Raw genomic sequence first — 26,888 nt, forward strand, 5'->3', positions numbered from 1 at the left:
AAAACTGCTCAATAACTATAATTTTGAGTATGTCAATATAAAAAATTAATTGAAATTGCTGCAAAACAGCAACTGTTGTATTTACTAGTAAAATACTATCCCCCCAAAAAAAATCATATGAAGACAATATTTCTTCAACAATCTTACTCTGATTCAAATAACTTCAGATTTTGTAGCATGTAAAATATTGAGTACATAATAAATATCAAATATAGCATAACACATATAAGAATAATACTCACTAACTGTAATATTTGGTATGCTTTGGAATTACTTGAAACAACTTTGTCAAAACAAAATGGTTAAAGCCAAATGTTTTGATGCAGTGTTCCACCAATATGTTAACTGATATTTTTTCCCACTACAGAGCAAGACCTTAGAGTTTCTCAGAACAAAAATTATCCTCTGAGGTGCTTTTGATCAGCTCTAGCAAACACCAGACTTTTCCTAAATTATGTGAAAAGTACTTCTTTTTTCCCTTCAAGGACTTCAGGATTAATATAGTACAATTTGTTATTTTTGCTGGCATAAAGTATTCCTTGCACTTACAGACTGTCTTAACATAATTGTCTGCATTGTATTTACTGGTAAAAGTACCAATAATGTCGTATTTACAGTGACCATCTTGCTGAGGATGAAATGGTTCTTTCCTGCTTCATTACATTCCAGTGAATTCAGAGCTAGAGCTTCTTTGACATTCATCAAGGACATGATTCTTTCCCATAAAAGATATCAAAGCCAATCCAACCTGCATTGGCTTTTTGTTATTTTTATGGGTACTTGTGTGCCAATTTATAAAGATTTCTTAGAATGATAACAAAAGCTGGTTTGTGGAATACTGGACTGGGAGCCAGGAAACTATACGACTTTCAGTCAATTGCCTGCTAAGTGTCTTTGTGTTTCCTTATCCCATGAATTTTTTGAAGCAGAGACTGTCTTTAATGAATAATTCTGGGAGGTGCTGTTTAAAACATTTGGCTGTCAATGAAGTACACCAGAGACTCAGGTTCACAGCAGACTTGTTTAGGCGAATGTCCTCTGATGAAGTCACATAGGTGGAAGACAGCATGTCCCACCATGGCCAGTCTTACCTCTGCTGTGACAGAGGAGAAATGGATGGTATTACTTTGCATTCTGGCAAAAAGCAGGTATCTCCTCACTGCTACAAGTGGAAAGGTTTGAAGACATGGATGTCAACTATTTCACTCTCCTGCTTATTAAGGTCTATATGCTCATAGTATGGATAAAACATTACATCATCTTGAAAGAAATACGTGTCACGAACAAGGAATACAAGGAATGCAGATCCTGCACTTCTAACAGACCACTTAAAGTTTAAGGAGCAAAGATGATGCTACAAAGACACACAGCATTTATAAAATCTTTAAGCATTAGCTTCAGCAAAGTAGCTACAAGAAATGCCCTCGGAGATAGAAAATCTAAGAAAAATAGTACTGGCATCTAATTACAGCAGTAGAGTTTGCTGCTTTTATCTGTAATTGGACTGTATAGTCTTTCATTCTAATTTACTTTACATCTAAACTGTGATAATCAAGACAAGCAGAACAGAATGGCTTGTAACTGGCTATACCACCGACACCAGCTAATGCCTAATTATAACAACTAAATTAAAGACGGGACGGTAAGGAGGCTGAGTATCAGTTTGAAGCATTTAATTCTGTGGAAAGAAATAGAGATTTTAAATCCTAAGTAAAAAAATCAATATTATGGCTCATTATATTGGTATTGCTAAAGAGATTAATGAAATTAAGTATTTTGGTTTTTAAAGAAAAGTTTTATCATGGATGTAAAGATAGCTTTTAGTAAAAGACTACAACAGAGAAGGAAATTCACATTCCAGACCAATTTACAAACCAATCTAATCTGGATAAAACAGTAGGTGGAATCGACTTTCCCAGGATATCTCTGAGAGTTGCAGAACATGTTACATGACTGTGGATTTACTGCTGCATTCTGAAAAAGTGTACACACCGTATAAAACAGGAAGAATACCCAGGATCCCAGGAAAGATTTTGGCATAAATCTAACTTTTAATTAAAATCTGTTTGAAAGCTCCAAATACAAATTAATTATCTTAGAAAAACAGGTTAAAAAAAAAAATAATGTTTCCTGCCAGAATGCATACAAGTAAAAAAACCAAAGGAATTAGAGAACGCCCAGCACTGCTGAGCTGTAGCTAGCATAAATTCTAAGCACACTGTTTTAGGAATTACAACATAAATTGGTCATCTACATGTTGAACTGACTACATGAGAATTCATCTTTAGGGATTTTAAAAAGGAATAAGGGGAACAAAAATGGTTGCTGTTAATGTTCTTGCTAAATTGGTCTGTAATATTCCAGTGGTAGGTGGATACAGGACTAGTTGGCTTCATGATGAATGCAGCATTCAATATCTTTGATAGAAAGCGGTCAAAAAATAATGGGAAAAAATAAAACATTCACATTATTAAACTTATAAACTTAATGAAAGTAGAGTCTACTTTCACATGGCAGTCATAATTATTCTGAGTCCTATCATCAGTAGATGAAGCCAAAATTGATGACTCTGAAGTTCTAAACACTTGAACACTTAACGTGCTAGCCAGATAGTTCATCTGTCCATGCTGTAACAGATTCAGGGCAGGGAGGTGGCTGTACTGATCACTTTTTAATCAGATCCAGAATAATGATAATTTTCTAAAGTTTTAGGAATATTTTGCTAGTTCCCAAGCTCACTAAGGCAGAAACCTTGCTCCGTAAGAAAACAAGTCCTCTGCAACCATTGTTGCCCACCTTTGAGGTGGCCAACCTTTGGCCAATTTCAACCAAATTTGAAAAAGTGTTAAGAGTCCTCATTTTGATTCTTACCTTTTTTATGAAATTCAGCATGTTGGAAGAGGAGAATGACTTTGCCTGGTGTCCTCACCACGCATAAACTGAAGCAAATTCTAGCTGGCAAATCGATGCTTAAAGTCAGACAAGTAACTTTTGAGTCACTCCAGATTACTCATGGCACTGTCTTCCTAGGAGGGTTCCCACAGGGCTTATTGCCAAAACAGGCACAACGCACAGTATTCTACAGACAGAGCAATACAACACAGTACAAGGGAGTTCCAATAGCTACACTTTGGCACTGAGGTGCTACTTGGCTGGAGAAGGATATGCATTCCTGAAATTAAAGGCATTTTAACCCCAAGTTAAGCAATTTCACAGACCAGAAAATGAAAAGTCTTAGCACTGATGCTTCTGCTAAGTAGGGGACTGAAAAAAAAGAAAGGTATCTGATCTTCGGTATTTTTCCACATTACTAAATCTTGCTTTAAAGAGATGAGCAATGGATGAGGCTTCTTAGATTTCTAGTATTATAATTATGAACAGGCAGATGATGTCTTTCTTTTTTCATTTGTACACAGATTACAGAAGTACTGAGATAGAATTCCCAGGATTTCATAAATCTGTGAAACATAAGTGAAAAGAAAGATGCATACTCTAAAACTATACATACCAGTTCTGAACCATGGCCTGCATTTTCAAGTTCAAGGTGATCTCTATTGCATTTAATTACTATGAACAGAGGAAAAACAATATTCATACTTGATATTAACAGAGCTTGTTGAAAAACTAGTTTTGGTGCTGCAGTAGGAAAAGTGAACAATCATATGAAGTGATATATCACAAAATGATAAAAACTAAAGGGAAAAAGATTCTACTATGAAGTTATATGTTCTTTTTCCTCCTCTTCCCCCCCATTTCAACTTTGACTGCACCTGAATAATTCCACATCAAGCACAGATGAAAAGAGTGAATGGAATCCCATCTGAATTTATTAATGAAGATAGCTCCCAGGTGAATGCTAGTATTATCCGTCCTTTACATGCAGGCAGATACAACAGTTTAAATTACTCAGAAAGAGTGGTTTAAAGACTATTCTGGAATAAAGGCTTATTAGATTATGATATAGACCTGGAAGTGCCAGCCACTTCACACAGCTGAAAAACCAAATGTTAAAGCACTTCCATAAATTTGGTAAGCAACTTCCTTTCTTTTGTGTCCAAACAAAACAAAAAAGATTCACCACTCAACTCTTAAGACCTGAGACATTTGCACCAACACCTTCGCATTTTAAACAGCTCATAAACACACACCCTATTACACCCTGAATTTGAAGATAAACTTTTCTTTGAGAGGGACAGACTGAAATAGGATTCCTTCCAAATGCCCAGAACTTTATAAGACACTTAATCAACCCAAGGACCTACTTTCACCTACTGCTGTTCCTAGTAGTAGGTGAAACACAAATGACGGATTCCCTGAATTATCATACCCATTCTCCTTCAGCAAGATTCAGACTCCAAGTGTCTGAACCTCACAAATCCTCTGCTCATTTAAACCCAGAGCACTACAGCAATTGCACATATCCAGGACTGGAATATAAATGCAAGGAAATAGGTTTTTTTGTTGTTTTAAAACAAAGCCAAATATTGCTACATACTTCCCAACACCACAGCAGTGTAAAGAGCTTCAAGCGTCTGCACTGTCTTCACAAAAAGTCTACCCCAGTGAGGGTATGCAATTAGATCCTTCTGCTATAACAAACTGCCTCAATTCTTAATCTTGGCAAAACACACAACATAAGTTATTTGACACTCACCACTGCTGCACATTACAAGACTTGTGCTAGCACAATGTCATCTCTGCATAGCTTCAAAACCAGAAGCAGCAGTGGGTCTCCTGTGAGCCCAGGACAACAGAGAAAGTATACAGAGTGGGAGACATATGCTTTGACTGGATGCTATCTTTCATGTATGGCAGACAGCCAAATCTAGCATATCTTTATGGCATCTCTACTGACGGGATATTGTTGTGCTTCGACTGCTGGCTGCTACAAGCTGCAAGGGCAAGACAGCAACAGCAGCATACCATACCACCCTGGTTGCGCAGCACCACTCTACAGGATAAACTGCAATGGCTTGTGGCTATTACTTCAAAGGATGTGAAAAGGGCTTAGGTCCTGCAAAGCCAGACAGTGAGTTATGAACAAGCTGGCTCTTCAATACTGGAGATAATGAAACATCTAAGGAATTCAAATAAGAATTATTACAGAATAAAAAAAAAAAAAAACAATCCTACTCTTGTTTCTCATTACTTTTTCAGTACAAATCAGAAAAGTGTGGAAGGGAAAGAACAAGTCTTATCATCTTCCCCCACACACATACATATTGCAAATAAATCTATGTTACTTGACCCAAATGTTAATACTACCCAAACTCTAATATCAGCCAAATGTTAACTATTAATTTAATAGCACAAGTAAAAGAAATACAAAACAGAACCACTAGAAACCTCATCATTTGTTTTCAGTTAAACTTTTGCCAAACAAGCTAATAGTTGCCATTTTAAACTTTCTTGCAAGTAACACCAAGCACTTTATGAATTAATTCAGATACATTTGTCGTTCTCCCAACAGACTAGTTGGGGGAACAGTTTGCCACTCACCTGTGTTATGACAGAAAAATGATGGAAATGGGCTTTGTAAGTCTTATAATGGCTGTCTTCCATCACCTAGCAGTGCACGGACCTTAACAGCATTCAGCAGTTGTGTGACTGCATTTAGATGTGTGCAAGCAGTACAAACTATATAGAAGAATGCAAGTTAACTGCTTCACTTATCACATAAATATTATCTTCCCATTTTCTCACAGCATTTTACCACAACTTCTGTTACCAATATATTACTCTTAAAATAACATCTCATCAGGTAGACTTTAGCATTAACAAATAAGCTATTTTCAGACTATCATACATTTCAGTTAATTGCTGAGGGTAAGCAGCCCACAGCTAAACAGAACTGAGCTGCTGAAGGCAGTAAAACACAAGGGCTAACACAGAAGGAAAGGATTTACTTTGTTATATTGCAAAGGATACACCTGGCAAGCTCAAATTTTAGGAAAAACATACACACCCAGTGTGTCCTACAAGGACTTCAGCTTTTGAGGCCTTGCAGATGTATTGGTCTTCCTAGACCAAAACTGATCCTGGCCTCCTGTTCAGCCCTAGAACTGTGCTGTTCAACAATGCACCACTCAAAGCCATGTAGCAGAGGTCTCCTTCCTCAATGGCAAGCTGTATCTAATTAGGAATGTGGAACAAAAGCAGCTTCAACAGCATTGCACTGGTGCACCTTAAAAGAATAGCTTCCACACAGAGTATCACCTGCTACAGCAACATTTAGGGACCAAGCTCTCTGCAAGACTCACAGCTTGAATTTCTGACTGATTCTGCACATGCAGCTTTGGGGATGGCACTGCTAGAGTCATCTCTGCTCAAGTTCACCCAGCTTTTCAGAAAGCTCCTCAGATACTGTGGGCAACACATATCAGAGCACTCTGAACCATCCTAGCTCCTGATAGCATCCAAGGCACAAGTTATTGTGGCCTGGACTTAGCTGAAATTGAGAGACACAATTTAGGATTAAATAATTTCTACTTCCAATGTAACCTTCGGAACAATTTCATGCTCACCTTAACCCATAAGACTAAACCAGATAATCCAGCAAGGATCCTGAATACAAGACTATGGGTTTCCAGGAACAGAAAAGATCAAGGGATCAAGATTACAGTGGCAGTTCTGGGTCCACTTTGTCATGGAGGAAATTCCAGATATTGCTTTTATTTTTTTCCCCTCCTTAGTTTACACAGAAATAAATTATAAAATTCCAGCTTATTCTTAAACTCAGTTTGCCTAGGTCTTTTGTTATTCTCCTTTGAGGTTCCTAGTTCAAATTAAACATCTTAAACAATGATATCAATACTTTGAAACTTTGTGAACCATGCAGTGACTTTTGGGAAAACTATGTCAGTGAAACTAATGTCTTTGATTTAAATCTGTAATGTCTAAATCATGTATTAGAAGTCACCAGATTAGAACCTGACACATCTAACTTCACTTGCATGCCTTCTTTGACAAACACAAAATTCTGGCTTCTTAAAAAATTACCTGTCATTATCATCTTTTTTCTGTCATTTAATATATGCTAACTCACCTTAAGAAAGGAAATGCCTCTACTTGAACTATTGTGATTTCTTCTGTATTCACTGGGAACAAGTAAAAAATATTAATTCATTGCTTAGGCTGATATTATTTTCTGTGATCTATATTTTTATTCACCATATTTTCTCAATCTATTGTTAATCAAAAATTCACCAGGAAATTTTGTCTGAAAACACACAGTCTATACAGAAGTATGTTTAATTAAGTTCCAGAAACACACAACTCAGTCTAGGCCTGCTAAGGGTCCTACAAAGTACTTCATTGACTCTAAGCATGCTTGGAAGATCAGCACGAGATTTACTAAATACTCCAATATTTTATTATGTTTGCATCTCTCAAAGCCAGGAATTTTCTCAAGTTCTTAAGAAATAAAATTATTCTAGTGATTCAGAGATGCTAATGGATAGTTTGCTAGCTGTGAGCAATAGCACAAGCAAAACAAAATGTATCCTATTAACTTGAAAAGTCTTCCACTATGGATCTGTAAAGCAGATCAAAATGGGATTTTTGACTCAGTTTTCTGCAGGAAAAAAAAAAATTGTATATGTGTTAAACAGAACTAAGGTATGGCAGCAGAGGTTGACAGTGCTATATACTCCCACCCTTAAACACAGGCAAATAAAAAGTCCTCGACATCTGGCAAGACAAACTTTAAATTCCAATACTTGTCTAAATGTTCACAGCTAGGTAAATTGGGGTCTATTGTGCCAGATATTTTCTCAAAAAACAACATGCATTTTGTGTGTATATTATGTAAAACATGCATAGGTAGTATAGAAGAACGTAAATCATGATACATAAAGGTCACTCATGTATCTTTAAAGCAGGACTTTTCAGTTCAGGTAAAAAGCATCAGACTGCAAAGGAGGGGAAAGCTTACATGAAAAAAAAATAAATCACATTTCATTTTACATAATTATACTGTACATACGAAAGTCACAATTCCCTTTGGCACTATTGATTGCCACAAGCAAAATGACTAGAAAACAACATGCTTTTAATACATGTAACATATCAACACAATCCTTTTGACTGCAAAATTTTCAACTAAATCATTGTAAAAAGGCAGTGTACATGTAATCCATTTAGAGGTGTTAACAAGATATAACACAGTCTTAGTTGTATTTCCAATCTCTGTTATGAAATATAACCAGAAAATAACAGTAAAAATTAACCTAAAGCTTAACGGTTTATGTAAGAATGCTTTAATAAAAAAATGTTACTGAGGTTATTGAACTGTACAATTAAACCCCTCCCACTAAATACTTTTCAGAGTAATTTCCATCTAAAGCTTATTCAGCAAACCAAAATGCCAATACATTTCTTCAATTTCCACTTCTTTGAACCTGTTAATGTATGAATAAAAAAAGATTTGTGTTATTAGCCACATATAACCTTCTTGTCTAAAAAGTAACTTTAAATACAAAATTTGAGATACACATGAACCTACGAAACATCTAAAGGATCATTTTGATTTTTCTCTGCAAGCTATGTTTGATTTACATCAATTAGATCTTTCACATAAGGTATCATATAACAGGAAGGCTAATAACCCAGAAATAACCTCATTAAAAAAGACAGCAGATCGGTCTAAGCAGAATGAACTCTAAGCAGAAAAATTAGTGACCTGGAAAGTAGCAGGAAGAGGTAATAGCAATACAGAGAAAAAATATATTCCCATAAGCTGGTCAAAAGTAGAAATCACCAGCAATAAAGTAAAAATACAATAGAAGCATAAGGAGCACATTTTAAATATTTTTATCTTTTGAAATTCTATAGCATAAAACATATTTCCCCAAACCAAGATACTGGCTAAAATTATGTTATTGCTATGAGTTAGTCTGGTTTTTTTTCAGATCCTTAAAACAGTCCTTGGTAGAATATTATTAGCAAGTCTAATACATTTATATTAAATTACCAGTGTATGATTCCCGTGTCTATGGATTTATCTGTTTTAAGATTAATGGTAAATAATGCCAACACAAGTTGGATTTACATAGCTACTACCCCCATTGTCTAATGTTAGGTGCTTTGGTTCAAAGTCTAGCAAAACCTTTTAAAATAATTCTGATTAGCATATTGACAATATTTTCAAAAGCATCCCTTATTTCATTTAGAAGAAATGGTTTCAGTTTAAAGACTCTCTTAATTTTTCCTTAAACACTTTGTTAGATATGTAGCTCCTCTTACCCAATCTGGATCAAATTTGCCACTGTAGATGAGAATAAAAAAGTATTTAAATCATCATTCGATCACAAAGTTTATCTTCATTTTACTTGGTACAAGCTACCTATAGTTTACTTCAATGTCCAAAGCAAGTTAACTCAAATCAATCTAACGGGCACTGCTCATAGGGCAGATTTAAGTGATTTTCTCTGATTATTAGTTTAATAGGTTTAAAGTCAGATGAGAGGAGGAAAAAAAACCACAACAAACCAAACAGCAGACATGAATTTGAAAATGCACTAGTAAACAGTAATAAAACAGTACCATATTCTGAAACAAGCATATTATAGTCAAAGAAAATAAAATCACTAATTTTTGGATAACTGATATTCTCTCCTCTCTCCTCCTGGTTTTCATATCTCTTCTGCAAACAGTAAATCTCAACCTCCTCTTAATTAAAGGAGAGGATATTTGGAAAGTTTCATCTTGCTTATGGTTAAATAAGCTTTCTAGCTAACGTTATCACCATTTTCATAGAATCATAGAAGAGTTAAGATTGCAAAGGACCTTAAAATCATCTACTTCCAACCCCCCTGCCATGGGCAGGGACGCCTCACCCTAGGTCATGTAATCCAAGGCTTTGTCCAACCTGGCCTTGAATACTGCAAGGGATGGAGCATTCACAACTTCCCTGGGCAACCCATTCCAGTGCCTCACCACCCTCACAGTAAAGAACTTCTTCCTTATATCCGACCTAAACTTCCCCTGTTTAAGTTTTAACCCTTTACCCTTTGTCCTACCACTAGAGTCCCTAATGAAGAGTCCCTCCCCAGCATCCCTATAGCCCCTCCTTCAGATACTGGAAGGCCTTCTCTTCTCCAGTGAATTGAAAGTCTCCACTTTCAAGTGATCCTGTCCCCTGATCCTCCTCGTGGCCCTCCTCTGCACTTGTTCCAACAGTTCCATGTCCTTTTTATGTTGAGGACACCAGAACTGCACACAATACTCCAAGTGAGGTCTCACGAGAGCAGAGTAGAGGGGCAGGATCACTTCCTTTGACCTGCTGGTCACGCTCCTTTTGATGCAGCCCAGGATATGGTTGGCTTTCTGGGCTGCGAGCACACACTGAAGCCGGCTCATGTAAAGTTTCTCATCAACCAACACCCCAAGTCCTTCTCCGCAGGGCTGCTCTGAATCTCTTCTCTGCCCAATACTCTTCTCTGTAGCTGTGCCTGGGATTGCTCTGACCCGGGTATAGGACCTTGCACTTGGCATGGTTAAACTTCATAAGGTTGCCATCAGCCCACCTCACAAGCGTGTCAAGGTCCCTCTGGATGGCATCCCTTCCCTCCAGCGTAGCAACCAAACCACACAGCTTGGTGTCACTGGCAAACTTGCTGCGGGCGCACTCAATCCCACTGTCCATGTCACCGACACAGATGTTGAACAAGACCGGTCTCAACACCGATCCCTGAGGTACACCACTTGTTACTGGTCTCCAGCTGGACACTGAGCCATTGACCACAATTCTTTGCATGTGGCCATCCAGCCAGTTCTTTATCCACCGAGTGGTCTGCCTATCAAATTGATGTCTCTCCAATTTAGAGACAAGGATGTCGTGTAGGACAGTGTCAAACTGGTTTTTAGGAATATAGTTTTATTTAGCTATGTGCTGCTCCCATTACCACTACGACATCAGTGGTTGAAAGATTTTTTTCTTAAATATCATCTCTCTTTTGTTTTCTTCTATTGCACATAAATGCCACACAGGAGCATGGTACAGTGCACCAAAAGACCAAAAAGGCTATATAGCAAACAATTTTTGCCATAGGCACACAACATGTAAATGGACGAGCAAGAATACAAGTGACATACCTCCACTTTCATGGGGATGACCTCCAATGGCAATGGCCATCGCCACAAAATACTGCTTGGAGGGACAACTATCATTCTGTGGAAGTGAACCTGTACACATATCAGTGAGGGCTTCACAATATGACATCTCAGAAGGCATAGTTTTTAAAATTTTTATGTATAAAAATTTTATCTATTTTTATCTATAGTGCTACAAAAGCCAGTATTGCCAAACGTGAAGCATCCTCAACTTTTAAATTATATTTCCAATAATATTTATTTCCAAAAAATAAATTAATCTTTTAAAAAGTAGTGTCAGGGATGGGCACATTACCAAACAATGTGCCTATGGCAAAAAGCAAAGTGCAACACGGCAAATTTCTTTCTCCTAAAATCAAACTAAACTCACAGCCACTGGGTTTAGAGGCATCTGTGAGAAATTTTCTGGCAGATTTTCTCAGGCATCATCAAAAGTTAATGGGAGATGGGCACTTAATTCCCCCTTATGACTTTCAAAAAAGATGTGGCCAGCTACTTTTAATTTATTAGGGAGCAGATTTGCAAAGACTCTTTTATTACAGAAGCAGTAAGGGGAGCTATTTTTCCATAAAACATATGTAAATATGATTTATGAAAGACACAAATATCACTGAAGTAAGGGATAAATTGTTTCAAAACTTCATATTCATAAAAGCTAAGAAAAAGTACATATTGCTTCAATATTTTTTTCTTCTTTCACATGTTGGTGTCTCTCCCAGTAACCAGAAGGCCTATTCTCTCTATTCTGCCCACCTTATACTTGTAAGTACGGTATCTTTACTGAAAGCATCTACTATGAAATTACTAAAGGAAATGAAGCTGGAACACATACTATTGCACAGTTACTGATCAGGCTGCTGCTTAAAGAAAAAAGTACTACCACTGGAATTAAAATTTGCAAACCATAAAGGAGAATTTACTTCAGAAACCACAGAGAGAGGCATAGAAGTATTATACGTAATTGTTTTCTGAAAGATTTATTCTTTTGTTAAATGAAATGCTTCCTAGGAGTAACATTGGAGAAATAAGTGTAATTTGGAATCTGCTAAGTGTAAAACAATTTACTTGAAATAGTTCTTTTCTAGACTTTCTTTTTTTTCTCTAGAATGACATGAAAGAAAACAGATGAAATTTTACTACTAACATCAAATAGTCCACAGGAGGAGAAGTTTAAAACAGAGAATGCCTTTCTGTCCCTGCAAATCTTAGTCAGCTCTGTCAAAATGCCAATGGACTTTCTGACTGCTCTTGGTATCAGCTGTGCACCAAATTCCAGCAAGTGACAAGAGCAAGCATCTGAGTTCAGATATTCCAAGTGATTCCCTAATTCTTATGAAACCTTTATTTTAATAGCTTGGTCAAATTTTATCATAAAACTCCCTTGAACTCACCAAAGCAAACATTTATACTTTCAGTAATGATCAGGAAGAATGCAGGCACAAAACTCCTTCAAGTTGGTTTATATCTACTGGGCTTTATTCTATGATTCTTATAGCAGAAGTCCCAAGAAACAACCAAGGCAGAATAAAAACTTGACATACAAAAACTAGTTGTTAGCATTTTGTCTAAAAAAGAGCTATGCTAAACAGTAAAATACTAGTCTTGTGAAGTGCTGAAGGCAACTTGTTAGGTTTCATCCAACTTCTGTAAAAGAAGGACTAGAGATCTCAGCATAGGCAAGATCATCACAATATAATAGGATTTTTTTTTAAAAACGCCCAAAAGGAAACGTAAAATAAATCCTTTTTTTCTGAATACAGAGAAGACTTCACTATGGTTATCTGAATGATCGACAAACTTCTGCACATTTTAACTTGAGAATTTAATATATGCTGGCAACCCTCAGGCCCTTACATTCACATTGTATAAGCTCTGAAATCATAGAATCATAGAATACTTAAGATTGGAAAGGACCTTAAGGTCATTTAGTTCTAACCCCCCTGCTATGGGCAGAGCCACATCACACTAAGCCACGTCACCCAAGGCTTTGTCCAACCTGGCCTTGAATACTGCAAGGGATGGAGCATTCACAACCTCCCTGGGCAACCCATTCCAGTGCCTCACCACCCTCACAGTAAAGGATTTCTGCCTTATATCCGACCAAACTTCCCCTGTTTAAGTTTTAACCCTTTACCCTTTGTCCTATCACTACAGTTTCTGATGAAGACTCCTTCTCCTGCATCCTTGTATGACCCCTTCAGATACTGGAAGGCTGCTGTGAGGTCTCCACGCAGCCTTCTCTTCTCCAGGCTCAACAGCCCCAACTTTCTCAGCCTATCTTCATACGGGAGGTGCTCCTGTCCCCTGATCCTCCTCGTGGCCCTCCTCTGCACTTGTTCCAACAGTTCCATGTCCTTTTTATGTTGAGGACACCAGAACTGCACACAATACTCCAAGTGAGGTCTCACGAGAGCAGAGTAGAGGGGCAGGATCACTTCCTTTGACCTGCTGGTCACGCTCCTTTTGATGCAGCCCAGGATATGGTTGGCTTTCTGGGCTGCGAGCACACACTGAAGCCGGCTCATGTAAAGTTTCTCATCAACCAACACCCCAAGTCCTTCTCCGCAGGGCTGCTCTGAATCTCTTCTCTGCCCAATACTCTTCTCTGTAGCTGTGCCTGGGATTGCTCTGACCCGGGTATAGGACCTTGCACTTGGCATGGTTAAACTTCATAAGGTTGCCATCAGCCCACCTCACAAGCGTGTCAAGGTCCCTCTGGATGGCATCCCTTCCCTCCAGCGTAGCAACCAAACCACACAGCTTGGTGTCACTGGCAAACTTGCTGCGGGCGCACTCAATCCCACTGTCCATGTCACCGACACAGATGTTGAACAAGACCGGTCCCAACACCGATCCCTGAGGTACACCACTTGTTACTGGTCTCCAGCTGGACACTGAGCCATTGACCACAATTCTTTGCATGTGGCCATCCAGCCAGTTCTTTATCCACCGAGTGGTCTGCCTATCAAATTGATGTCTCTCCAATTTAGAGACAAGGATGTCGTGTAGGACAGTGTCAAATGCTTTGCACAAGTCCATGCAGATGACGTCAACTGCCCTACCCCTATCTATCAGTTCTGTTGCCCCATCATAGAAGGCTAATTAAAATCTGACAAACACTTCTTAAAAGCCAGTTAAAAATTCACAGTAGAAATTTGCTGTAGAAATTTTAAATTGTCCAGTAAAGTAAATGGGAACATTGCCATTATTTTTCCAGCCAGCTCTATACTTTCACAAGAATTTATTTTTCAGAAGGCTACATGACAGTGTTCCCTGTGTTCACCCTGTAGACTAACTGCTATATGTTTACATGAAAAAGAATGTGGTATTTCTCTAATAAAAAACATGATGTGCTGCAATAGTTCCATTAACGTCCTATCACAGTCTTCAACAAAACTGTAAAACCTGGAGATCTAATACATGGCTTAGTAAAACGAGAGTCTTTTCTCTTATTTCAGAAGTCCCACTGAGGGGAGCTTTGCCTTGGAGCAGCAGCTTCTGTGTTAGGCTGAGGATATAAGGGAGGACAGTGCGCTCCTCCCTATATCCTTCTACATGCTTAATCACTAAGGCAACACATATTTGAGTGTGACAGCTGAAATTTTGTTCCCTGAGTATTTTTTTACATGTATTCTACTGTGTAAAATAAGACTAGATCACCAGCCTGAGGTGTTCGCATGTATGCTATATATATAGACTTGAAACAAGGGCAAGAGTTGCACTGGGGCGGCGGGGGAGAAGATTTGCTGACTGATGACAGCAGATAATGTAGCACTTTCTAACTATGACCTCTTACGTCTAAAGAAGATTTAAGAATATTTTTCTCACAATTGGTCAATGAGATATTTGGATTACAGAGAAAGGGTAAAAAAAAAGGGGGTGAAATGGCAACAGACTAGTATGTCAGACATGACAATCAAATGTTACTAGAACTCAATCCTGGAGAAATATGGACTTAACAGTAAAGGTTGTTTAAAACAAAAGCCCATTTATCTGAATACTGAAGACATTTAATCAATTTACATGAAGGATTTAAAAATTAGTCAAACTGTAATGAACTATGAAATACTGATTAATGAATTTTTGCAATGTCTGATTAGAAACTTAACATCTATGCTAGCACATTTTGCCATCACAGAATTTATAAGCTAATATTTGTTTCTTGAAATTACCAGAGTGTAAATAGTCTCTGGATTACGGGGCTGAGCATGTTTACTATTAAGCATGCATTTTGTTTCAAAAGTTAGTTGTGAGAATTTTTAACTTACTAAAATCTCTTGTTAAATTGAATAAATAGAGTACTTTCATATTTGTCTGTTCTATCACATTTCTTGTGCTAGCTTCTTTACTGCAACACCTTACGTCTTTCTTTAGTGCATAGAATCATAGAATCAACTAGGTTGGAAAAGACCTTTAAGATCATCAAGTCCAACCGTTACCCCAGGACTGCCAAGACCACCTCTAAACCATGTCACTGCTCCATGACCTTTCTCCAGTACTGAGGTCAGGCTGACAGGCCTACAGATTCCAGGATCTGTGCTGGGATTTTTGCCCTTTTTGTAGAAAGGCATCACATTGGCCAGCCTCCTCAGGGACCTGCCCAACAAACCTCAGGGGCCTGCCCACTAGACCAGAACTGCTGATAGATGATGGAGAGTGGCTTAGCAAACTCTTCTGCCAGCTCCTTCAGTATTCTTGGGTGCAACCCACCCAGACCCATAGATTTGTGTACATTTAAGTGGAGCAGGAGGTCATTAATCATTTCTTCCTGAATTATGGGGACTTCAATCAGCTCCCCATCTCTGCCATCCAACTCAGGGAACTTGGCACTCTGAAGATGGCTGGTGTGACTATTAAAGATTGAGGCAAAGGCAGCATTAAGTACCTCAGCCATTTCCTTATCCTCAGTCACTAGGTTTCCCCTAGTATCCAGTAGAGGATGGGAGTACTCCTTAGCCCTCCTTTTATTGCTAATGTATTTGTAAAATATCTTTTTATTATCTTTTATGGCAGTGACCAGATTTAGTTCCATCTGCGCCTTCATGTTTCTAACTTTCTCCCTGAATAACCTAACATCCTTCTACTTTTCATGGGGTGACTGTACCTTCCCCCATAGGTGATAAATTCTTTTCCTGAGTTCCAGCACTATCTCCCTGTTCAGTCAGGCTGGTGTCTTCCTTGACAGTTTGATTTTCGGCACATAGGCACCGCCTGCTCCTGCACCTTAAGGATTTCATTCTTAAAGAGTGTCCAGCCTTCCTGGACCCCTTTGTCCTTCAGTAATGCTTCCCAAAGAATTCTGCCAACCAGTGTCTTAAACAGGCCAAAGTCAGCCCTCTGGAAGCCTAAGGTTTTGCTGACCTTCTTCCTGACTTCTCCAAGGATAGAAAATTCAATCATTTTGTGATCACTGTGTCCAACCATCACATCACCCACCAGTCCTCTGTTTGTGAACGGCAAATCTAGCCAGGCATGTCCCCTAGTTGACTCACTCACCAGCTGAGTTAGGAAGTTATCTTCCACACCCTCCAAGAACCTCCTGGATTGTTTCTTCTCTGCTGTGTTGTAATTCCAGCAGACATCTGGTAGGGTGAAGTCCCTCATGAGAACAAGGGCAAGCGATAGCAAAACTTGTCCCAGTTTGAAGATCACTTCATCTGTAGCTTCATATTGGCTAGGTGGTCTATAACAGACTCCTACCAGGATATCTGCTTGGTTAGCCTTCTCCCTGATCTTCACCCATAGACATTTGGCCTTCTTACTCACAACGTTGAGTTCAAGGCAGCCAATGCAGTTCCTGACATGCAACGCAACCCCACCACCTCTTTTTCCTTGCCTATCCCTTCTGAGGAGCCTGCAGCCATCTGTTGCAGCACTGCAATCATGCAACAAATGCAAATCATTCTACTGTGTTTCAGTGATGGTGATTATGTCACGATTTCCTGGATGCACAATGGCTTCTAGCTCTTCCTGTTTGTTGCCCATGCTGCGGGCATTGGCATAAACACATTTAAGTTGCTCTGTGGATCTAGACTCCGACAGCGACTTGCTACCCCATTGCTCATTTCTAGCAAGTCTGGTGTTATCCCCCTCCCCCTTCAAACCTAGATTGCATTAAGCAATCTGAGCAACATCTGTCATTTAGGATCCATCTTCCCATCTGCTATCCTGATTAAGAAATAATTCAAGTTACATTTAATACCTGATGTTGTATACTAAGTTTATAGTTTTACAGAAATGCAGGTCATTTACCAGAAATTTTATTGCCTATAGAGCAACCAAGGAAAAATGCACCATAGTTAGTGGGAATTTTACTCATCATTTCATAGGGAGTCAAGGAAATCCAAGAAGTAACAAATTAAAAAAAATGCAGCTCAAAGCTGTTTAATATGATGGCCAAACAAAGTTTCAGCTAAGTATCATTAAACTGCTCAGCTTTTTTATTTGCAGTGCTGAGCATACACATACAGTCAGGAAATACTTACACTTAGATAGCTATAAGAAAACATATGAGAAAATTAATTGTATGCAAAACAGCCCCTTGCATGAAAATGCAGAAGTTACTCCCACATATTTGTCTTTATTATTGTTATTATCTCTTCTCTGATACCAATTAATGAGCTGTACTGACATCACTTTTTACTGTTACACAGCAAGTTATCATTAAGGAGGAGACCCAGGTAGTCCTTGCCTTACTGTCATTTTGGGGCTAATTAGCCGAAATGGTCAGCTGTGGGACTACCAAATGCTAAGAAGTGAGGCTTTCAATATTTTCTAGATATTGGTTCAGTCCCTATTTTTTACATCACAGACACTTCTGAAGAGACATTAAGCACTACTTTGCCAGTTGTCATTTTTCAAATGACATTCTTATATCACCTTAAACTTTACTCTCATATTGAAAATACTCTTACATTGATTTTATTTCAATCACAGGTACTGGCCATCAAGTAAATTAGGCTCTGAGACTTTCATAATTTTATTTTTTCTTATACTTTCTTAGAATAGTCATAATCTTGTTAATTAGAGTCTCATAATCTAAGCAAGTTCAAACAAACAAGAAAAAGCCTTCCTTTCATAGCAATAATATTTCTACCTAAAATATCAGAATTGGTGGCAAAGTTAGTAAATCTAGAAATAGATAATATATTTTATGAGGTCATCAACAAGTGTAACAGAGTGTCAGTGAATTATTTTTATAAAGTATAACATGCTTGTTTCATAATTGGTTAACTGTAGCAGGTTTTTATTGCATTTAAAAAGAAGACATCCCTTCATCCACAGTGAAAAATGGAAAATCATTCATTTTGGGTTTTGTGGTTGCTAGTAGCAACAAATACTGGAATATTGCCATCTGGCCTCTTGTTTTAAATGAGATTTGAATAACCAATTTAATAATGGATAGAGTACATACTTAAAGAAATAATCGCTTGTCATATCTTAAGAAAACTTTAGTATAAAACAATCCATTGTATGAATTGATGCAGAGCACATAGGCATCTAAAGAGACGAGGCAATTTTTATGTTCTTTCTACTGCCTCAAAAACTTAGGCTTACAAGGTTTCAGGTGATCATATCAAACATCTAATAATCAGGAAGACCACAAAGAGCAATTGCTTTGTTATAAGTATTCAAATCCAGTAACCACCTAGTAGAGATTAAACCATATAGAAATATAACACTTTGAATATGTTTGTAAGTCCTATGGTGTTCACAATAAAAATAATTATATTAAACACAGAAAAGAAACTGAAATTGTCAAAATACTCATGTTACTATTGCTATTTTGCAGAGGACACAAAATGAGAGTTCAGAACCTGGGAACTCCAAAGTTACAAGTATTTTGTTCCTTTATAAGATGCATATATAGCTGGCGAAGTGTTCCTATACACCATTGTGAGTCCAGCAAGAGGATGTAAGTGTTGATTCTCTCCTGGAAATACTGGACTTTTAGACAGTTACTTAATTCTGAATTTTGCATACAAAACTGTCATCACAGGAGAAATAAACAGGAATCAGAGTCTTGACCATGTCAAATTAGGAAACCACATCCACTATGAAACAAAAAAGGCAGGAGATAAAACTTTTTCACAGTATTCAAGGTTGATTCCGACTGGAACTCAAAGTAACTGGTTTTTAATTAACCCTGCATGAATGAAATTCATCCCTCTGATGAGAAATTGTACTTTTGAAAAGCCTCATCCTTGTACTGTGCACTTAACGTCATGAATGCAATTCCCAAGTTTAGAGATCAGCTCTATTTACAACATCTCTTCAGGAAAGACAATACTTCAAGCTAGGCTTGTATCTAAACTGCCACCTTCCTTTCCAGATTACACTGACATCCAGGTACAAATTCAAAAAATGCCCAGGTACTATATGCAGTACAGGATTTGGTCAATTTTCCATAGTCTGTGGCTTGTAAATCAAACTTTACCTTATTCAATGCGTACTAACAATATCATCATTCCAACTTTATATTATTTATTCTTATTGGTAACCTGCCAGCTCGCACAACTAGCACTGCTAATCAAGAGACTTGATCTGAGACGGACTCTGGATTTCAGGCTGGGCTGCACATGCAGTCAGATCTCCAGTGACCAGCAGGTGTCATTTATAATTTCCATTTCTTCAGGGTTTATTATGGCTTTTCCCCACAAACGGTGAGTACATTTTGGTAATGAATGTTGCCAACATTATAACAAATGTATTGATGCAACCTGAGCCACTGAACAGTGATACATATTTTCAAATGAAATGAAAATATGGAAGTGCCACATGGTTAGAAGACAATGTAAACTTTTTAGCTTGGTCAGGCAGGCCTGCAAGATGCAGTTTTACAAGGAATGAATCACACAGAAAAACTGTTAGGAAGGATTGTTTAAGCCTTTTTTCAATACTTCTTGCTGTTTGAAGCAGTTTCTTGTGACCATTTATCTCTGGCATTTATAAAACACTAATCACCATGGAAATGCCTAGTATACATCCCAAGCAAAAAAGACAGAAAATCACTGTCTCCTTTATCAGGTCTTTTATCTCAGAATATCTGTACGTGGCTTTTCCATGCAATATTCTATTTTAATATATGCTTTCCTCAAGAACTAAACAGATTTTAAAAACCTCCAATATGGAAAAGGACAGACCGTTAATTAACCTCCCCCCAGATGCCTTTATATTATAAGAGTAAAAGAAGAGCTAATAATGGTCCTTCAGTGATCAAAATGAGAAGGAATTTTCAACCAGGAGGCTTATAGGAGATACTACTGTTCCAAGGAACTTGAGAAAAAAGTCTTTTGGTCACCCAGACAAGTTTGCAATATATAAATCAATAAGCTCCCAGGGAAAACAGCCACTAACTCTCAAACTTCTGATACACTAATGAATTAAATAAAGATTTCCAATTTAGGGAAGTGGGGTGTCACGATAATTTTCAGAAAAAGTCACTATAGGAATAAGTTTAGTTTAAAGAACAAACAAACAAAAACATTTAGCAAACAAAAGAGCATGTTAATTCTAGGATATAATCTCTATTTTATATTTAGGCTGGGGAAATAATTAAAAGCTCACAGAGTGGGCTGCTGCAGAGCCAGAAAACTAGAACTGCCTAACTTCAATGTTTGCCATTGCTCAGCCACCTGGATCTTGTTTTCAAAACCCATAGCTCTGTCATACAGATTGGTTAGCATCCCAAGAGAAGGCACCTCATAGAAAGGCATTCTCTCTTAAACAGCAGGTATCTTCACCAGATACAACAGATATAAATTAGAATAAAATCAAACACTAAAGAACACAAATATTCAAAAAGTAAGTATGAGCTTTTTCAGCATGACTCCAGTATTTATGCTCTTTGTGAGTCACAGTGATTGTCTTGGGTTCAGCAGTAGCAGTCATTTTTCTCCTTCTTAGTAGCTGATGCAGTGCTGTGGTATTGACTTTCAGCCTGGGAACAACACTGATAACACCGATGTTTTTAGTTGGTGCTCACTAATGTTTACTCTGACCAAGGACTTTGTGAGTCTCATGCTCAGCCAGGAAGGAGGGAAAGCCGGGAGGAAGCAGAGACAGGACACCTGACCCAAACTAACCAAAGAGGTATTCCATACCACAGCACGTCATGCCCACTATATAAACTGGGGGCAATTACCCAGAAGGGCTAGATCATTGCCAGAGTCAGGCTACGTATCGATCGGCGGATGGTGGGCAGTTGTATTCTCTTCCCTCATTATTTCCATTATTATTATTATTGGTGGTAGCAGTAGTGGTTTGTGTTATACCTTAGTTGCTGGACTGTTCTTATCTCAACCCGTGGGAGTTACATTCTTCCAATTCTCCTCCCCATCCGTCCAGGAGCAGGGGGAGGAAGAAGCTGAGGAGTGAATGAGCAGCTGTGTGGTTCTGAGTTACCGGATGGGCTTAAACCACAACAGTGAAGTTCAGCAACGAACAGTGCTGTGACTGGTTTTACCAGGCAGGTAGAGCCATAAACGTGTCTGCTCTGCAACATGAATGCTGCAAGTTTCCGGTACTAGTCACATATGTTAGACATAAAGCATAGACAGAAAAGGAGTTTACTTGCACCACTTAAGTGGGACATTGTCAAGCATTATTTAAAAAAAAAAAAAAAAACACCAAAAACAAAAACAAACAAAAAAAACCACTTTTAGCTTTTCATTTAACAGAAGTATCAAAATTGCGTGAATGAAATGCTCCTCACTTGTTAAGAAATTTGGTTTTCTTTCCTTTACCTAAAGTTCATATCTTTTTGTTGCTAACATTTAAAGTACTCAGAAATAATTTCTATAAGGTTATAGCCTCTTAAAGTCGTTTCGCAGACAAAGCAGCCTTGAAGATATTTCTTTATTATTTATTTATTTTAGGAAGCAGCATGACGTTACATCAGAGAGAAAAGTTGTCCTTAATCTCTGAAAATCATAAAGTTAGCAAGCCAGATGTTGCTGTCACCTCCACCTAGCGCTATGTATTTCTAGCTCACTTAATAAAACCACAATCAGAATTGTGGCTCAGGAAGTGCTGGAAAAGTACAAAAATACAAAGCAGATGTGAAAGGAGAGTTATATGTATATGGACATCGCAGTAAAAAACTTGATTCCATAAGTTTCCTTGTGAGCTACACGCTTATCATGCTGTTTTAAGTAATGCACCATTCTGAATAATTTTTTTGTTCCCAAAATTCATACACACAGAGTTCACCAAAAACATGTTCTTACAAAATGTCTTGAAGCTCCTTCTCTAAAGATAACAGACTATAGTTTTCACCAGACCGCACTTAACTAAAATCTTCAGAGAATCAATGGAATATGCAACAAAATATGAGTATCATTGAAATTATCATGCCCATGAAGGTATTTACATAGTAAACTCTAGTAAGAATCAAGAGTCAACCACAAAAGGTAAATTTCTTAATATTACTTGCAACATACCTCCTCAAAGATGAGGACATGTGAGCTAACACTGCATAGCTGACCAGCACCCAGTGATGACTCTTTGCCTAGGTGTCTTATATAGTCTTAAGAAGGGGATCCACAAAAGTCAGTCTGCTTAATGGAGAGATGCTCAACACAGCAAATAGAAAATGTTGCAGAAAAGTGGTAGTGATACTGAAATTTTGTCCACCAGCTCAATTTTATTTACCACACTTTCAAATTACTACGTTTATGAAACTTTCAAATCATCAGAGCTGGTCCATGATACCATCATGTAGGTCATGGCTGTGCATATTCCAAGAAACAAAAATGCAAGGCCTTATTCAAAACCAGGTGGATATATACATCGCACTTTTAGAATCCATAATTTTTTTTTTACACTCATGTTACTTCAACCTGAATGACAAACTTTACTAAAAATCTGTTATTCAGTCTAGTAATTTGATCAGCATGTTTGATGGTGCATATTCAAATAGTCTAGGGACTTTGTTACAGAGTAAAGGGCTTTGCATGGCAAACACTACTGAGTGACTCAGATTGTTTGAAAGGAATCTGGAAAACATCCCATGTAATGCATCTGCTCATCTACCATAAAATTCCAAGGCTAAGGTTTCCTAAGTAGGAGGGAAATATGATTATGTACTTGGCATCAATATGAACTATACCACATTCATTTTCTTCTGTGAAAAAACAGAGGGAGATATGACCCTTCTGATTCTCCCACGTAATTCTACTAAACTACAAAATATATGGCTTATTCTAATAGCACAAGATACGCAAAACCCTATGTGAGCTGTTGCTGATCCAGAGAGCATGCTGCTTATGTCTGAAGAGTGGTACATAAGTGCACAGAATAAAAATTACTGTGAAACAGGCCTGAATAAACCATGTACAAGTAGGAATGCAGATAGTGTGAATATGATTAGGTAACAGAGACTGCTAGCCATAGAGAAGGTGGGGAGTTTCAAACATACAGGTAAGGAGTCTGACAAAGTTTCATCTTTGGACTAATCACCGAGTCTGTGAAAGTCTGTGTTTCCAGACGTTTTCATTATGGTGTTCTGCAACAGACCAGTGGGCTTATCTTGACATCTTGATTGCACATGTTTCAACTCTGTGGGAAACCATGATGGACCTAAATGGACTTCTCCTGGCAAGTGTACTCAATAACTTCTTTCTAGAATACAAGGAGCTACAAGGACAACAAGGATTAAACTCTCAGGAGGAAGCATTTTTCCTCCCTTTACTGCACATGGACAATATTTTGGGGCATGAATACCATTTGCTCAGGTTCTCCTTTGTTAATCACAAAATTACCCCTAGTTACATAAAGGAAAAAATTACCATTGTCAACATACAATATCCTCTTTTTCAGACACAAAGTGGACCAAGATGCTCTACCAGTCCTGCAGCACAACACATTGTGACAAAGAGAAGGACCTTAGGGTGTTGGCCAACAAGAAAGTGAAGATGATCCAGCTTCAGTGTGGGCACTCGCAGCCCAGAAAGTCAATCATATCCTGGGCTGCATCAAAAGGAGCGTGACCAGCAGGTCAAAGGAGGTGATCCTGACCCTCTACTCTGCTCTCGTGAGACCTCACTTGGAGCATTGTGTGCTGTTCTGGTGTCCTCAACATAAAAAGGACATGGAACTGTTGGAACAAGTCCAGAGGAGGGCCACGAGGATGATCAGGGGACACGAGCACCTCCCATATGAAGATAGGCTGAGAAAGTTGGGGCTGTTCAGCCTGGAGAAGAGAAGGCTGCGTGGAGACCTCACAGCAGCCTTCCAGTATCTGAAGGGGTCATACAAGGATGCAGGAGAAGGAGTCTTCATCAGGGACTGTAGTGATATGACAAGGGGTAATGGGTTTAAATTTAAACAGGGGAAGTTCAGGTTAGATATACGGATGAAGTACTTTACTGAGAGGACAGTGAGGCACTGGCACAGGCTGCCCTAAGAAATGATGAAAGCTCCATCCCTGGCAGTGTTCAAGGCCAGGTTGGACAGAGCATTGGGTGACAGGACCTACAATGAGGACCTTTCCAACCCTAACTATTCTATGATTCTACAATTTCTTCTCAGTTGACTATCAAGGAGTACAAACAGTATGTTTATGATGTTCTGTGGATGGGAAGCAAAGAGGAATGCTATGTGCTTACATTGCTCTGACAGGAATGCTATGTGCTTACGTTGTTGTGACAGCCATTCTCTGATCAGATTGAACCCTGTGCAGAAGCAAGACAGGAAGCAAAGTGCCTGAGTATTCAGCCCTGCAGGTCCCCAGGAGCAGTGGTCAGAGTGGGCCAGTGGGGATAGCAGAAGCACAGTTTACAGCAAATGCCAGACTGAGAGCTTTCAGAGAAAAGGAGTCATCTATCAGCAGCATGGAACAGATCCAAGCCTTGGAGCTGAGACAGAAAGAAATTTCTAGGAATCAAGAAAGACTGAATGAAGCGTGTTTTAATCCAGAAGCCACTAAGGCAACGGACTGGAAAGCAAGATAGAATAGGGTCATCTCTTTCCCTGTCTATGGCAGGTAGAGGTAATTTATTTTAATCCATTTTGTGTGGGGTTTTTCCTCATTCAGAAATTCTGCTTGTGCCTTTTTACAGAGTTAATTTTATATTATTATTAGTGTATTTTGATTAATAGAGCTTTAAAACTCGGAAGCATTTTGGCAAAAGAGAAGGGGCAGATCCATCTCTGGTAGTTGTACATTTCAGCTCATACTGGTTCCTTTGGTAAAGGTAGGTAATGAAATACATCAGCTGGATCTGTGTTTCAGCTACACTAGCAACACAGTGAATGTGTAGCATTGCATGTCAGATTTCCACTAAGGTCCTCCAGAATAAGATGTGCCATGAAGCAGCAGTGTTTCAAGTCTGTCATGAACTGAAGTCCACATAAGAGGTTTTGAAATTTTCATAGCCAAAAATATTGCTTCAGGGGTGACACAGGTAAGTTTGGCAGATTGAAAGAGAATAATATATATTCAGAAGCACAGAGATGAAACAATGTACACTCAGACAATACCCTGCGCATGCCAGTATCACTGATCTAGTAGGCTTCTATTTAGGTAGTTTTTGCATGGAAGAAGCAACATGCATTTGGGAACCACTAAGAAACTACCAACAAATAGCCACCTTTCTTTCATTTCTTTTACTTGTTAAAGGAGTCAGTCAGTAAACATGATGAAGGATGATAAAAGAAAACCTACAGTGCTGCAGATACTTTTTTTTTAGAGTATTAGAATAACCAGAAGTCTCTGACAAAAGAATCCTTTCTTCCTGCAATATTCACTATGCAAAATTATGGATGATGTTTTCCAAGAAACTGTAAATGTTAGCGCTTAATTTTTAGAAGCAGCAGAAATCTAGGGCAAGTGAAAGATGGTAGGATTTGAGTATTAAGGGTCAGATAGTCTATTAATAAAGAGTACAACTGAGAGAACTTTAATGTTTCACGTATGCCTACATGTATGCTTATAAAGACAGTGCAACAACAATTACTGATCAATACACTAATGGAAGCCACAATGAGGAAATGAGAAATATACTGCAGATAGAATTAGTACCTATTTGTATCCTAAATGCAATATGCAGAATACTTTTATAAGAAAAGTATTATGACACACTAATTTGGCCATGAGAGGGTAATTGACTTAAGATATGCTGATAAAGACCGATTGCTAAGGTTTGGAGTTATGACACCAACAAAGTTACAATGACATTAGCACAAAGAGAGAGACACAAATCCATTATAAAGATACAATCAAATATTCAAAAAAGCCTGGCATGCTCATTACTTATTCATGCTAATACAAGTATATTAAGAAATCTAAACAGTGTTAGCATTCAATCACTCACAAACCAAATGAGGTTTTGCATTTATCAGCCACCAGCCATCAAGAACGTAACATTAGCTGTACAAAGGTGGCAATATGACATAACTGAAGATATTTGTATCAGCCTACACAGACCGAGAGATACAGTAGGATTTATTAAACTGAGTAATGCCTTCACACTCAGTACAGCAATAAAAGAAATAGCTGTGCAGGAGTCATTTCCCCAGACAATAAGATTTACTTTCATAATCACTTAAAGAAGTTGTATATGCTTTAAAGGATCTAAAACAGTCTTCTCACCCTTAATAAACTGTTTGCAAATACAGAATTGAGTGCTAAAATTTTTAAAACATACCCAAAAAATCAAGCTAGTTTCCAGGGTGTCCGTCTTACTGGGATTTAGCACTTTTTCTCTTAGACTGGTTAAAGAACCACCAAGGTTAATTTAGACTCAAACTGATTTTTACAAGTTTAATAAAACTCT

Source organism: Psittacula echo (genome assembly GCF_963264785.1).
Source record: "Psittacula echo genome assembly, chromosome: Z".
Taxonomy (NCBI): domain Eukaryota; kingdom Metazoa; phylum Chordata; class Aves; order Psittaciformes; family Psittacidae; genus Psittacula; species Psittacula echo.